Source organism: Mya arenaria, chromosome 6, assembly GCF_026914265.1.
Source record: "Mya arenaria isolate MELC-2E11 chromosome 6, ASM2691426v1".
Taxonomy (NCBI): Eukaryota; Metazoa; Mollusca; class Bivalvia; order Myida; family Myidae; genus Mya; species Mya arenaria.
The window spans coordinates 37,545,405-37,558,132 of record NC_069127.1 but is presented as its reverse complement, the minus strand read 5'-3'; the positions used below and the strand labels follow the sequence as shown (position 1 = coordinate 37,558,132).

Sequence of the window (12,728 nt, the reverse complement as noted above, 5' to 3'; positions counted from 1 at the left end):
CATTAATATAGTTACTATGTCTGTATATAATGCATACGAGTGAAATAACAGCGCACGAATTCTGGTTGGGTATATTTGTGATGTACGGCGCTCTCTTCAGCGAACATGTCCCAAAAGGTTATATATTTAATACGTGTTCGCTGCAGCTAAGTGAAGCTAATATAATCAATACCTGTTACAATGCATGAGTGCATTCAAGTCAGTAATGACTAATATGATCATGGTAGCTAGAATGTTTGGTATTGCAATGCAAATCGTGTGTAAACCATTATGTAATGCTATAAATAGATCAAGGCAAAATTGATATTGCCTGTAAAGAGATTCATTTTACGGTAGTTAGTACCTTAACGAATCGGTTTCGTTTCGTACATGTATTTATGTAAAAAGTAGTCCGAAACGTGATCGACTTACGTTAACCTATTTTATTTTGTAGGTTTTTTTAATCGAGAACGAGGGGTTTTCCGTGGCACTTTTGAAAATTCTAAATATAGGTCGTACGTAATTTCCATTTTAAGCTGAAGCGATTATTAGATATATAAACTGATCATATTAAGATTGATATGTGACTAAATGACCTCATAATTTACCTTCTGTTAGTTTCCACATCTCGAATAGCGCAAATTATGCCGTTTTAATTCAAATTCTGTTTCAATTACAATAAACAGGATTAAACACATCTGTCACGTGGTATCCAAAACATATTTTGAAGAGTACCCATGTTTTATTAATTAAAACATGACAATGCCCGACAGCGAAAAACAGACAGACACACACACATATATATTTCCTTCTAAACTCCTTTTGTTCTCTTTCATAATGTATTTGTTAAACACGTGCAAGTTTATAGGACAATCCATCAATATACGTAACCGTATTAGGCATGCTTCGATATTTCTGTTCGATGATGGCCGAGTTGTTCCGATTGTCTTGTTATTATTAGACTGGTACCCTTCGTTACTTTTTGATAAAAATCTTTTTGTAGAAAAGAGAATAAGGGTACCAGTCTAGTTAGTATTGCATTCGGAGCTCCTCGACTATTTTTATCGAAAAACACGATAAAAATGGCCGAGGAGCTCCGAATGGTTAGAATTCATGTGCTTCGATGGCTAAACACAACTAAATAATAAACGATAACTTGTATCTATTATCGGCCTTCATCCTGCACTTCTATTTTTATTTTTACACCTAAATTACCTACTCTTACAACAAAGTATACGTACGTCTGCGTCATGCTATTGCTGACTGCTGTCTAAGATCTGAGAGTGTCCTACTGTGCTGATCTGGAGGTTTTGTTATAGAAATGAACAAATGATCACGTCGAATAGCTTTTTGGTTTAAGTTTTCAAATGATAATGAAATTATTATGTCAATGCTTTAGAATAAGAATCAAGTTATATGTTATATAATAGCCCAGTAATACATCATACATGATGCTTCACAATTTGGATATTTCAATGGTGAACATGTTTAAAGTGGATTAAAATATATCAGTTTTATATATACAATATTTATATCAAAACACTTATAATAGTACATGTATGTGTATTATTCAATATACAATAATTGGATATGTTTTTAGTAAGACAATGAGATTATCTACTACTCTAAATGGCCATGAAACAATAAACAAATACATAAGAAATTGACCCCTGCTGTGAGATCAGTGCAATAAACAAGGGATGCAAAGCAGGGAATTTTCATGTCAAAAATTTCTATGTAACTCGTTTTCCAAAGAAGTAAATGTCAATTAAATTTGACAGGTTTCGTTTGAATGTACAATGAAGACGTTTTCTCAAAACAAGTTGTTTTTATGGTTAAGACTGATAGCTTGCCTTAGTATGGCGTTTTCTTCTAATCTTGTCTATATATTAATAATTTTCATTTTATATCTTAGAACAGTATACATTTTAAAATGATTTTATGTTAAAGGAAAAAAGTATGACGGTGAATATGCACAAGGCATTTTAAGTTTATTGTTTAAAACTGTAAACAATGGCAATAAAGCAGCAAAGGGTGTGGTCTAATGCCCCAACGGAGGGGGATGGGCATATATGGTTCTTAAGACGGGGCTTGTTTCCCAACATGCTGGAAATTGCCACCCGAAATATAGAATTTGTCGGCTTTTCCAGTGTTTTATGCCTGAAATACCCCGACCTAAATAATTTGACGGAATGTACTACTCCAGTGGTGGTATATAATAACGCAGATGCATGAACGGAAATTGATAACATGGTTATAATGGTTCTTGGACAACTCGTTAACATGTTGCCTAATATTAACGCCTTGGTCCTAGCTGTCAAAGCTGCATGTAATTTAACAATCGAAACACCTCGGCCAGTATCCAACAGGAATTAACCATCATTTAACAATATCCATTTCCTTGTTGTTACAATGGGCCTTATTTACGCGGATTGAAAATGGTGTTAATCTAAGGCAAGAAGCAACTTATTTTGATGAATTTATAATACATGGTTTGTTTTTGTTTACAATTTCAAAACAAATGAGGTCCGTGTTGCTACATGTATATACATTGACCCTAGCTTACTTGACAAAACACCGAAGAGAACAACAGAACATATAAGTTTTAGTTATAACTGGTTTTGAAGAGTTTTTGCTATATAAGCCAATACATAAAACATAAGCCCCAGGCTGTGGACAACCTTGACCACTGGCAGTATTTGTACAAACTCCAGCTGAAGTTAATACTTGCTATCCTATGCCTAAGAGTAGTGTTTTATATGTTTTATTATATTTACCTTACAAGTATTCATGGAAAGGAATACATGTATTTAAAAACAAATAAGACACAGTTTGGTGTCAAACCTAAATGCCAGGACTATAGGGGGGCCTTTAGTTTTCGCTACTTACAAAATGTCTAAGCTAATTACACATCAGTCTGGTTTCAGACAAGATTTGTGTATATTCACTATATGGATTTCCTGGGCAGTCTATATTGATCCATGAAAATAACTGAACAATTTGATCAATACCAAATGCAAGGGTATGGCTGTGAAATCAAGGAAAACTGAAAACTAAGCTAGGGACTGCAGGACACAATAAATTATTGAGATATAGCTATTTTACAGCTCTCGGAAATCATTTGATGATATACTACAGGTTAGTTTTTTTAGTTTTGAGAAATCCAAAACTTAAACCAATTTAAGAACCAAAGCTGCCATCTTCTTTTTCCATGTCATTGTTTTGGCTTTGCGTTGTATATAATTCATCAGTCATCGCTTTGTTATCTGATATCTTGTCTAAGAAAACCAATATAAAATTAACTGAACAAAATTAATTAACTAAAAGTAATGGGACCCAAAATTAAACTTATATTTTTTTCATTTAGTGGAAGTGAACTATATCAATATTGCAATATTGACAAACAAACAAAATATAAAATTGTAGTAAAATAACTATATAGTCATATGTATATATTAATCATTGGAATTAAGGGCATGTTTTCCAGTTGCTAGGTCCTTGTCTGGCTTTAAAATTGTCAGGCTTTATAAACATCTTGATATGGATCTGTCGAGCCTCTGTTTGAACTGTCTTCATATATTCCTGTAAAAAATCATTCAAGAGCATTTTAGTAAATCATTCCATCTAATGTTAATAAAAGGTTAATACTAACTTAGGGACATAAGCTTTTACATAAATAACTGTCCTAATAAGCCAGAGATTTGTTTCATAACACAGATTTACACTCAGTCTGGAACCTGATCATGTATCTCAAAGATGCACTCTTACTCCCAAAAAAGATTTACCACAATTAATACAATTGTTTTATATGCCAAAAAGTATGAATAAATGTCGAAAACAATGGTTCTTATAAAGGATACCGAGTTTAATTTTGAAAGAAAGTTGCAGAAAACACAGTATTTCTTAATTCTACCTTATGACACGATAATCGATAACTGTAAATCTTTTAGCATTCACCAATCATTTAATATTTTTGTGTTTTCAGCTATTAAATACACAGTCACCATCTTGTTTACAATAATTAATATTTTCCGTACATGCATTATTTAGTAAGTAGTTAAAGGTTTATCACCCAAAGTTTATGTTTTTTATACCTGTGTAATGTATTAATTTTGAATAAGTATGTCACATTAAAACTTGAATCATACCTGGCGGACTGATAGAAGTCAAAGACGGAGATTCAGCTTGACAATGATAGTATGGTTTTTTGGTAAACAGAGCGTCAATGATGCTGTCTTTCTGTTCATTGGTTGTCTTTGACTTCTGCTGTATTGCCTGGGCACATCATGGCTCAAAACGTGGACTGAAAAATAAAAAGAATACATGAACAGTAACTTTTCCTGCTGTTTGAGTGATATACAAAAGTGAAACAAAAAATGGTCCAATCTTCATAGGAACATATAATCAGTATTAAACTAGAAATGTGTCCATAGGACACGGATGCCCCCACTTTGATTTTTTGTCACAGAAAATAAGCCATAATGATTATTCAGGATAATCTGAGGGCCCTAACTCCTAAATGATTAAGGCGATTTCCATGGCTATCGAACTTGATCAAGATATTATGGTCACAAACATGTGTTAAAAGTTTGGTGAGGATTGGACAAACAGTTTTCAAGAATTAGATCGGAAACAATCTTCGGGACGTATTTTTCAAGTCTTTTTTTGCAAATAAAGGGCCGTAACTCCTAAATGACAAAAGCGATTTCCATGGCTATCGAACTTGATCAAGATATTATGGTCACAATCATGTATGTAAAGTTTGGTGAGGATTGGACACATACTTTTCAAGAATTAGATTGGAAACATATATTTTTGAAGTATTTTTGGCAAAAAAGGGCCGTAACTCCTAAATGACTAAAGCGATTTCCATGACTATCGAACTTGATCAAGATATTATGGTCACAAACATGTGTTTAAAGTTTGGTGAGGATTGGACAAACGGTTTTCAAGAATTCGATCGGAAACAATCTTCGGGAATTTTTGACAAAAAAGGGCCGTAACTCCTAAATGACTAAAGCGATTTCCATGACTATCGAACTTGATCAAGATATTATGGTCACAAACATGTGTTTAAAGTTTGGTGAGGATTGGACAAACGGTTTTCAATAATTAGATCGGAAACAATCTTCGGGACGTACGTACGTACGTACGTACGTACGGACAGACGTACGTACGTACGGACAAGGGCAACCCTATATGCCGCCACTTTGTGGGGGCATAAAAATCAGCCCTATGTAATAAAAATAAATACTGCACCAAATTTTATCAAGTAACAAATTGTATCTTTAATCAATCAGGGGCGGTCCAGGATTTGATGTAAGAGGGTGCCTGATTTAGAAAATTAAATTTATTCTAAACTTAAAATGTTAAAACAATGTCGAAAGGGCTTCCTTAATAAAAAAAAAAACAAGGTTAAAGTCATTGTATTTAAATAAAGCTTTAATGTTCTACTCAACTTACACCTGTATTTGAGCTTTTCCTCATGAAAAGCAGCATAATAGATGGTCAGGTAACCCAGTACTTTTGTTGAGACATCACACCTCTAGATAAATCTGCTGTTGATTGGAGAAATAGAAGTTTATATTTTCCACATTCATAATTGTCATTACCTCACAGTTACATTTCTGACCAAGTGAAAAGCCTTGGAACATGTTATTTAGTCCAAGTTTTTTTATGAGGGTTTCAGCCACATTACTTATCACATGTACAATGTATTCACTGATCTGGTGGTGGTGTGTTAGCTTATTTATACTCGCATTCGGCGTGTACTCCGATAAGACTGTTAGTCAATTTATGTTTTTGGACCATAGTGCACAGACAGAATGTAACCCTGGTAAGAGCTACCCTGGTTCTTTAACATGCACCAGCGTATAGCACTGTGACACGGGACCCCAATTTGATGTCCCTCCCGGAAGACAATAAGTATTTGTTAAGTGGTGCAGTGGGGAATCGAACCTGCAACCCCTGGATTGACAGTCAAGTGCTTTACCAATAGACCATTCCGCCACATTTTTTTCTCTGATCTCCATCAAATGGCCATTTTTATCTGCTGAGGGCTTCAACACCTCCTTTGACACCTCTCACAGTACTGCCATTGTGCATCAATATATCATATTCCTCAAAATCAAGGACTGATTTTACTATTTTAGCTGCAGTGGCAACATTTTGAACTCTTTGAGCCTAAGATCAAGTTCTACTGTTTGTTTCATCATTATATTGGATCAGTTATTCAACACTTTATCATTATTTTTGTTTGTTGCCTCATCCATAATGGAAGACTTGCCCTTCACTTTAGTCTTAATTTCAGGTTTGAATGCCATTAGTATTTATATAAGAAGCCTAATAGACAGTGTTTTTATTTTTTTCTGCATTTTTTTTGGAAAGATCAAGAATATCACCTGCAGGGGAGAATGGCAGACAATGATCACTTAAGAAGTTATGACAATTCTTTGCCTGGCTACATGTATGCCGACTTGCATGCTCTGGAGTCTTTTGTCCTCATCCGTTGATGAGATGGAAACTGAAATAATAAAACAAAACAAAATATTTATCAATTTGCATGAAAATAACTTGCAAAATAGGGAAATATGTATTAATTGTTACACATGATTCTGATACAGGATGAAGGAAAATAAATTGGTTTGCAGTGGGTGAGAGGGGTTGAACCTCCCCAATGTCCGAGGTAGACTTAAGTAACTGATCATAATCTAGAAAATCTGGAATATATTTAAGGTACACATGTATAATGAAAACTCTTGATTTTGACAGTAAATGTAAATTCCTGATAGATTAATGTAAACTTCACCATAATAATTATATCAATTCATGTTCCTACAATTATATATGGATGTACTGCACATGTACATATATATATATATGTATACTTCTCTCATTAGCCAAAACAATGTGATGAGAATGTAAACAATAACAAGAGATGTTTGATGCCTTTGAGGCAGTTTTAAGATCATGACCATTCGAAGTATGAGGAATGTATGTACAGTTTTCAATCATGTTCAGATGATGACTGATATTTGCAGATAAAAATATATCCTCTTAGCAGCAGGGAATAAGCAAATATGACCAAAATTTAATGATGAATATGAGTTATGACCTTTGACCTCAAAATCCATAGGGGTCATCAACTGGTCACCCAAAACCTTAATGTCAAGTTTGAGGGCCATGGGTGCAGGCATTGTCAAGTTATCACACAGACAAGCTTTTCATGTTCAAGGTCACTGTGACCTTGACCTTTGACCCCATGCCCACTAATACCCTAATGTCTAGTTTTATGACTCGGACAAGCTTTAAAATCCTTTAACCATTAAAGTTTATTGTAACCTTGACCTTTAACCCGATGACCTTTATAATTAATAGGGGTCATCTACTTGTCAGGTCCAACCTCCATGTCAAGTTTGATGACCATACGTCCAGGAATTGTTGTGTTATCACTCGGACAAGCTTTGGTCTACCGACAGACCGACCGACAGACATTTGCAAAGCAATATACCCCTCTTCTTCAAAGGGGGGGCATAAAAATATAGATCAATTAGATTCAGCATGTTCAGCAATTCAAGTCTTTTAAACAAACGATTTGGCTTCAAAGCCTACAAAGATTGGAAGTAGCCAATGGTCTAGCCATGCTTTGAATCACTGTCATTTTTGAGTTTATATCATAAAAAGAAGAGAAAAACACATGTAACACTTCGTAGTCACTTCTGAAAAGTAATTTGCCCTAAAGTATAGCGTTGAACTGTTGCTTTCATTATGGACATGTTGGGTGTAAATGAAGTACCATTTAAGACTTTTTTATAGCCCCTCTCCCCCTCCTCACACATAATAATTATACCACCTTCAAACACAATATGGTACCATGAATCCAAGCCTCCCCCACCCTCGTTGCCCACAATATTGTATAATATTTATGATTTAATGAAAATTAAAGTGTTTTGCAGAAATTAGGTTTTTCACTTGATGCCAGACATGTCAGCCCCTTACCAAATCAGCCCCTAGTTGAAACGTGAGACTTATTGGCCCCTTACAAAATTGGCCCCATCCTGTAGACAAGCAAACTGTGTGAACATGACATGTGAATGAATAAGTGTCGTTTAAATTTCTTTATGTTTTTACAGGGAATTTAAAACAATTTGAGTAATATAAACAATGTTTTAATGTTTTAATGTTTAATCACAGGTCTGAGAGAGAAAATGTTGTGCAAGATGTACTCAATTAAATAAGTAAAGTTGGAAAAAAACTCCAGATATCTGAGATTTATTTTATTCTTTTAGCTATTTTTAATATACTTATGACATCTTATTTCAGACAATGCAAATGTCCGTCGGACAGTCGGACATGTCCGGTATATTTCAATTTTGACCGACGAAACTTTTGTTTTGATCGGTCACAATGTCCGGTGAAAAATTAAAGTCAGCACCGTTTAATTTTCGGAAAATTTACTTTCAGTTTCTAAATAAATGTTCAGAGTTATTTTATATCATGATTATTCAGCGTGTTAATCCGTGTTTCACTATTTGTAAACCCCGTTTCGACATGTTTCCGTAAAAGCCGATTAAAAACGCGTAAGGTTCCGATTTCAGCTGGTACTCTAATACTTTTATTTTACGGAAATGTTCGGAAATTACAAAATTCCGTATGTAGTGGTTCCCGGCAATCGTAAATATGATGATTAATATGCCGAGCTGACTTTCTTTCCACTCTGTTTAACATTGCGAATAACAAGAACTCTACTTTCGTTTTTGCATAAATGTTGTGCCTGAGTTTGACTGGTAGTACAATTCGTTACATTTTATAACCCTATTGTATCTTTAATTTAAAGATGAATTAAAAGGGTAAGATCTAGCTGTTTCATGGGTAGACGAACCAGATATGAGTTTTTTTGGGAGGCAAGGGAAGAAAAAAATTATGACATTTATAAGATCCGAATATTGATTTTTTTTTTTACATTATGTTTGGCTTTTTTTGTAATTTATTATAGTACTGTAGGACAAATCTAACCAAAAAGATCTAAACCTGTTCAAATGGGGAATTACAAAACTTATTTAAAAAAGAGGCTTAAAATCAAGGTTTAGGCTGATGTTACTGAATACTGTTTGTAACATTGCGACAGGTAAAAATTTGGTGCGACAGGTAAACTTTCAGTGTTTACCTGTCGCAATGTCCTGTGAAGAAGGAAAAGTTTTCGCGTTGTCTGTTATTTATTTATTTATTGTGCCATATATTGAATATTTGTTAACCAATACTATTATAATGTTATTTAATTGGTGATTTCATAAATAATATTTGTCCGAGGTCAGCAGTATTGGCCTGAGGATTACGCCAACCATTTTTTGATTTTGGTTCTTTTGCACAACTTCATACATTTGGCTGAATTAAATTGGCAATCTTATGCATAATTATGTGCATATTTTATGTAGATATTTCTGAATTCCTTCATTTGCAATGACACAAGAAATGAATATGACAGGTAAAGAAGGTACCAAGTAACATGGTTTATTATGTTTAGTAAACAGCAGGTCTTGTTGATTTCTACCACGACTGTTGAACATTGGGAAAACATTTCTGTCGTTAAAAGTCAAATCTGGATACATCTTAATCTGTTGGGGATATAACATGCAATTTTTTGCTTTGTCTGGTAAGCTGGCTCAAGAACTGTCTTGGCAACTGTTGGTGCTGACTGATAGAACATGTTTGGCATAACATATGGATTAAATGGAAGAGGACCTGGTTGGAACGGTGACCAACCTTCATTTGGTTGAGCAAACTATTGCTGTTGAGGAAATTGTGGTTCTGAAACAGATTAATGACTGAAATTATTGTTTCTAGGCGTTTGCATTCTTTGATCTATCTAAAATAAAAGTGAGGCGACTGCTCAAATTGTTGGCATGGCTCTTGTTATGCTTTTAAATTCTGTCCTGCTTTTCCACGATGTGTCGGCTTGTACATTGCTGGAGTCCTTTAAGATTTGCGGAATCAAATACATGTTGTACATCCGTTATCTTTTCTAATGGATCCCTTGTTTTATTTGACTAAATAAATTACTGGTCTCTTTGGCAATAACCTTGTGCCTCTGGAGTACTTGGCTTGACCGTATGGTTTTTATTACATTGTTTGAACGTTTTTTATTTGCACACAACAATGATGATGACACTATGCTATGCCAAAACCTCAACACATTTTCTTCAAACAAAAACAAGGAAATCCGGAATAACTTTTATTACATCATTTTAGAAAATACACCCATACAATCAATGAAATAAAAATGTATCTGTAAAATCACAAGTCATGTTATGTGTTCGTTAAATTCAACTTAATTAAGAAAATAAATATAAGTTGCAGTAAGCAATGCTCAACAGTTCTAATAAACATTTCAACAGACTAAAAAAACAAATCAACACAAATGGAAAAAAACTGTTTGAAAGTCAACTAGTATCTTATTTTATGCCTAATCATTTCAGCTAGATTGCTACGCAAGCTGAAAGCTTACAGAATCACTCTCAAGTCTGTTGCCTTAGTAGAAACTAGTACGGACATCCTTTTTCTGAGGCCATGAGAAAGGGGTCCTACTAAACACTGCAAAGCCAAGCAAAGTCAAGCAAAGCCTAGCAAAGTCAAGCAAAGCCTAGCAAAGTCAAGCAAAGTCAGTTTTATTTTTAACAAAGTAAGTTTAGTAGCACTTATAATCGTTATTGTATCCCGAAAAGATGACTTTGTCGCATAAATGACTTATTGTGAACGAGAATAAGGCATATTTGCATGATATCTGCATGATACAATATCTTAGTCAAGCAAAGTCAAGTAATTGAAGCAAATTTTGTTTTATTTTGTACAAAGACAATGAATTAACACGCATAAGTAATATTCAAATACAAAATGATGTCTTTGTTGAATAAATGACTTTATGAGAACGAAAGTATGGCATACTTGCACGATACAATTTTTAATTCAAGCTACGTCTAGCAAAGTCAAGCAAATTTTAGCAAAGTCAGGGATATTTTGAACAAAGTCAATGAATTAACACTCATAAGTAAGATTTAAATTTAAAAAAAGATGTCTTTGTTGGATAATTGTTGTTATGGGAACGAAAATTAGGCATACTTGCATGCTACAATATCAAATTCAAGCTACATAGAGCAAGGTCGAGCAAAGTCTAGCAAAGTCAGATTTATTCTGAACAAAGTCAATATATTAACACTCAAAAGTAAATTATTCAAATACAAAAGGATGTCTTTGTTGAATAATTGATGTTATTGGAACGAAAATTAGGCATACTTGCATGCTACAATATCAAATTCAAGCTACGTAGAGCAAGGTCGAGCAAAGTCTACCAAAGTCAGATTTGTTCTGAACAAAGTCAAAATATTTAACACTCAGAAATTATATTCAAATACAAAAGGATGTCTTTGTTGAATAAATGACTTATGAGATTAGGCATACTTGCCTGATACAATTTCTAATTCAAGCTACGTTGAGCAAGGTCAAGCTGAAGCAAAGTATAGCAAAGCCTAGCAAAGTCAGATTCACAGGGATGTTTTAACAGCAAGAAATTAAAAAAAAAACAAGTCAAACTCATAATTATTCGTAGGATATGACATTTTTATGTATGGAACTGATATAAAATAACATAATCTGGTAATATTTCTTGTTCTTATGATATTGTTTAGATGTTAAATGCTTTAACCCCGAATCCCGATCGGAATAACTACCCACTTTTGATACTAAACAATTTGTACGTGAAGGATTTGCCATATCAAAAAAACGTAAAAAAATCCGTAAACATACAATTATTTGGACTACTTTAATATCAGTCAGATATTTAAATAGTTACAATTTACTAGTACATTATTTATTAGCTGTTATTCTAAGACCTGTATATTTGTTTATATACAGCACAGCAGTCAGTATTTAAATGCCCTTCTTAATCACATTATGCTTTAAGCTTCATTTACTTGACTGCTTTAAAGTTGCATATTTTAACAATTTCACACTAATTGCAAAATATTATCAATTTAATTTAATAACAAACTCAACAAACCACAATTTAATGCATACTTCATAACAATCAATATGTATTTGAAGTCTTTGAGAACTATGGAAATATTTTGTTATTTTACCCCACCCACTTAAAGGTGTACTGAAGTTGGGTATAAACGTCGAAAACTTCATTGACATTTACAAAAAACGGTAGAAATTTATAGAAAAATGTATAAACGGATGTTCCTAACCTGTTTTACTCACCTATCAATCTATTTTGCCAACTATGCTCTTCCTTTCACTCGTATCGATAACTAGGAAATAAACCGGAAGTCACCTTTGTCAAAAAGCGTTATGGTCTTCAGGAATAAGACTATTTATTTCAAACTCCGCGCAGTGTTACTTCCCTTGCAGTACAGTAATCACTGCCTTCACAAATATCACGTGATGATAGAAACGGCACGTGATTGCAATTTACAAAATGGACGGAACACCTTTAAAAGAAATTCCAGCAACATGTTTCATTTGTTTAGAAAATAAACGATTTTATTCCATAAAAGGAAAAAATGCAAAACGTTCGATACATGTCTGAATAGCTAACAACACATCCATGTTGATATTGTAATTTGTAAATCCTACTTTCAATTTGAAAAAAGACCGAACATTTCCGAATGTTTTTTTTAATTGTTATTTTTTTATAAAACATATTATGCCTATCAACTGGCGTATAGTAATTATTTAAGAAAGGATATAAGAAT

The 12,728-nt window shown here is 33.6% G+C and overlaps 1 long non-coding RNA gene across 1 annotated transcript; it reads right to left on the bottom strand.

Moving 5' to 3' along the window:
• Nucleotides 1–3,327: 3,327 nt before the first annotated feature.
• On the bottom strand, nucleotides 3,328–12,698 carry LOC128238230 (uncharacterized). The gene is made up of 5 exons (XR_008261653.1): nucleotides 12,235–12,698; nucleotides 6,381–6,502; nucleotides 5,443–5,537; nucleotides 4,128–4,282; nucleotides 3,328–3,561 (listed from the first exon to the last, which is right to left on the bottom strand). It is a non-coding gene; the product is annotated as an uncharacterized LOC128238230 (long non-coding RNA).
• Nucleotides 12,699–12,728: the final 30 nt, after the last annotated feature.